A 4,366-nucleotide genomic window follows, 5' to 3' on the forward strand; every position below is an offset into this window, starting at 1 on the left:
TAACAAGGGGGTGGACCGAGTCTGTGAGGAGAAGCATTTACCCTAATTCAGGAATAATAAGGGCTCTAATTTTGTTTAATACCGTTTGAGGCAAGCCGGGCAAAAGGTCTTGGAGTAGACTTTCTCGGCTTGTGCGGCAGGATGAGGAAAGACAAGCCTTGTAGGAAGTCAACTTTAGGGGGCAGCCCTTCCTGTTATTTTTCTTAGCCCCAGGGGTTTTTCCCTGACATAACAAACACTGGCAGAAACACCAGTTTTTTTCCCACATTTGTTTACACATTCCCCGGGAGCGCGCCAGGTCTGCAAACTGACCAGGGGGCCCAGGACCTTTGGGCAGCTGGAAGTGCAGGGTCAGCTGAGTGTCCCGGGGAAGCAGGCAGCCACCGCGGGTGAGGAGCCAGGCCCCAAGATCACATTTTTTCAGTTCCTGCTTTTAACGAGTCTGAAATCCAGACTCAGGGTTGGGAGTAGGGCTTTTTGAGACTATGCCTCCGTTTGGAGAGGAGAGTTGCTCTTACTTTGTGTCTTCCCCTTCGGGGGTCTCATGGACCTTCCAGGAGCCCCCAGAGGAGGCAGGTGGGTTTCCAGCACACAGGAACGAGGATGTTACGAGGATGTCTGTGCTCGCTGTGTAGCAAGCGTTCAGGAAACATAGTGGTCTTCAATTTAATTTAAAATGACTTTGGTAATATTTAATTTGTGTTTGTTACGTGAGTCATTGGGGTGAGTGCAGACGCGTCACAGTGTGACCTCTGGGTCTCTGCTCGAGGGCAGAGCGAGGGCCGGCCTCAACTTGAGAGCGGCTGCCCGTTTCCATTCGGTGAACCTCGGAGTCTGGACATTTCGGTCCCCTGCGGAAGGAGTGCAGGACCATCTGTAAATACTCGGCCGAAGCGTTTAGAGAATGCGGTGCTGACCTTCAGTATCGCTGGGTCCCTCAGCCCTCATCCTTTTATACATGTGTAAGGTTAGGAGGAGTTTTTCCAATGTACCCGGTAGAAGAAAAGTAGGGCAAGACTGCCATACCATGCATCTTAATATTTAACTTATTCTGAAATATATTCCACACCATGGTACACATTTGCTATTGTGAAAAGGGAAGTTTCATCGGTCCTGTGAAAAGAGACCATCTCCTGAAATTCGGCATTTACGGTACTTGGGAGGGAGAAATTGACTTCTCGTCAAGACTTCAGGTGAACCGTCTTTTAAACTTACAGTGGATTTAAGTAATGAAAAACATCCTCAAAGAGAATTGGGGGTTATAAGAGAGATGATTCCTCCGGCCCCAGGGTAAAAAAAAAGCCAACAACCTGTTACGGATTGTTTCAGCGTTTGCTTTTTTTTTTTTTTTTTTTTTTTTTTAAATAAATGTGACGACACTTGGTCTTGGCTTAAAGTAAGGATGTATCTTTCCACTCTTTTGTTACCCAGCTGTTTATTATTCCAGTTTCCCCAAAGTGGAACGGTTTGTATACAAATGAGTTTTCTATGATTTAATAAAAATGTATGCCACACATTTCTGTTTAAAGAGGCAAACATTCGGAAGACCGGTTTTGTCAGATGCACGGCGTGTTGCGAGCACACTGCGGTCATTCACACACACACGAAGGCGCTCGCGTGAATTTAGGGAGCTGGAAACCCAGGGCGGGTGCCGAACAGCATCGGGAAGTGCGGCCACGTGGAAACAGGGAGGGCAGGTTTTAATACGTTCCAGAGATGGCGAGTGGCTGCTTGACGAGGAGGAGGGGCTGGCTATCAATTTATTATTAAGAAAAATACAAAACAAAGTGATTGTTGAAAAAATACCGTGCTGGCAAAGGTAAGTCTTCCAGGCAGTGCTGGAAGTCAAATGCAGTGAGCGATTTCTGCTGCTTTCTTTCTTAAACGTGCAGGGTTTGGGGTTTTGTTTTTTTTTTTTTAACATTTTATTGTATTTATTCGAGAGGGAGAGTGAGGGAGAGCACATGAGCATGGGGAGGGGTGGAGGGAGAGGGAGAAGCAGGCTCCCCGCCGAGTGGGGACCCTGATGCGGGACTCGATCCCAGGACCCTGAGATCATGACCTGAGCGGAAGGCAGATTAAGTAACTGACTGAGCCACCCAGGTGCCCAGTTGCAGGGGGTTTTTTTAAGCCAGTTTTTATAATTAATCTTTTAACTTCCTCACCTCTCTTATCTGCCCTTCCAATACACAGATAAAAGCATGATCCCCTTGAAGGAAAAATAAGAAGAAAACAGAGAGACAAACCATAAGAGACTCTAGGAAACAAAGTGAGGGTCACTGGAGAAAGGGGTCGGTGGGGGGATGGAGTCACTGGGTGATGGGCATTAAGGAGGCCACGTGATGACGGGCGCCTGGGTGGCTCAGTTGGTTAGGCGACTGCCTTCGGCTCAGGTCATGATCGTGGAGTCCCGGGATCGAGTCCCGCATCGGGCTCCCTGCTCAGCAGGGAGTCTGCTTCTCCCTCTGACCCTCTTCCCTCTCGTGCTCTCTATCTCTCATTCTCTCTCTCTCAGATGAATAAATAAAATCTTTAAAAAAAAAAAAGGAGGCCACGTGATGGAATGAGCACTGGGTGTTATATGTAACTGACGAATCCCTGAACTCTACTTCTGAAACTAATAATACACTATATGTTAATTAAATTGAATTTAAATAATTAAAAAGAAAAAGCATGATCCCCTGGACCCTCCAGCCCCCCTGTCAGGAGTGGTCCGTGTCCCTGCTTCTTGGTGGGTTGAGAAGAAGAGGCAACCAGAGGGGGACATTCTCAACCTCCGGCACCTGTGCATGCCTGCCTGCTCGAGGCCAGGTCGCCTCCTGCCCCTACGACCACTGTAGCCTCCTGCCTGGTCTGTCGTGTTCGCCTCCTAGAGCGGCCAGAGTGGTCCTTCCAAGATGTAACCAGACCACGTGGTGCCCCAGCTCAGAGCCCTGCAGCGGCTGCCGTTAGCAGTTAGGATAAAATCCAGAGACTCTCAAGGTCAACGAGGTCATACACTGCGCTCCCGCCCCTGCGACTTCTTCCTCCTCTTGCCCGCTCGCCTTTTTTTTTTTTTTTAAGATTTTATTTATTTAATTGACACAGAGAGAGAGAGACAGCGAGAGAGGGAACACAAGCAGGGGGAGGGTCAGGGGCAGAAGCAGGCTTCCCACCGAGCAGGGAGCCCGAGGCGGGGCTCGATCCCAGGACCCTGAGATCATGACCTGAGCTGAAGGCAGTCGCTTAACCAACTGAGCCACCTAGGCGCCCCTACCCCACTCGCCTTTCATGACAACCTTTGTGGGCTTTCTCTTCCCTCGTGGTAGCTACAGGAGCTGATTCACCTCCTGCTCTCAGAATTGGCTGGGAACCCTTCAGGGTCTCCCCCACTGGGCACCACCCCCCTGTCGATTTGTCTGCATGCCTGTCCCCCCGGGGTCTCCTCTGGCCCGACTCTGCTGTCGGACAACCCTCCCCCCCCCCCCCCCCGCGCCGTGGTCTCCTTAGGCTGCACACTTCTCCCTGAGGCATCTGAGGTCCCCTAGCTCAGCCTTTCTGATTTCACCCATTTGTGCCTGTAGGTGGCTGTGTTCGTCTGAATCCCCCAGGAAGCGGATGCCAAAAGGACTCAACGTGCAAGGGTTTTATTAAGAGAGAAAATACTATTGGAAACAGGAAGGGAGCTGGGGAAGGTGGGGGGAGCCGGCAGACGCAGGGCAGGTCTGACCCCCGAGGGAAGGACAGAGGGAGGGAAATTTGGGTGAAAGAATCCAAGACTGCCGTATAGTCTGCGCGGAAGGGTCAGCAAGGGCCCTGCGGCGGCTCTGACCGAGCTCAGCCATCAGAGCAGCCCCCCATCTCCCCGGAGTGGGTTCCCTGGGAATTAACCCCTGCCACACTCAGTCTGGCTGTGAGCAACCTGCGGGAAGCGTGGCCCAGAGCACAGTACCTGGAGCCCTGGGCCAGATCCTACCTTTGTGAAGTCCCTGTGTTCTGTTCAAGGTGGATTCAAACCTGTGTTTTTCTCTGGACTCAAAAGTAGTGTTCCTGCTCTCTCTGAAGGCTGGTGCCCTCAGTCAGCCCGCCGGCTGCCTCAAGGATGGCGTCCCTGCCGCTCTCCCGTCTCCCGCCCTTACCCACCCCGTCCTTTCTACCACTTCCGTCTCTAGCCTATGACTCTTGCAGGTCTCTCTCATTTTAATGATTGAAAGAAAGAAAAACGAGCTCTCTGGACCCCATGCCCCTGCTGGTGACTCTTTTTCCCTTCTCTCTGGAGAGCTGAGGTCCTTAGGATAGTAGATTGACCTCTCCCCAGATAGGCCTTGTCCACAGGACACGCGTGGCCCTGTGGTGTACCCTGGTCCCCCCTCACGCTCGTGCTCCC

Source organism: Eumetopias jubatus, unplaced genomic scaffold, assembly GCF_037043125.1.
Source record: "Eumetopias jubatus isolate StellerSeaLion01/CBP00866 unplaced genomic scaffold, mEumJub1_p1.0 scaffold_7, whole genome shotgun sequence".
Taxonomy (NCBI): domain Eukaryota; kingdom Metazoa; phylum Chordata; class Mammalia; order Carnivora; family Otariidae; genus Eumetopias; species Eumetopias jubatus.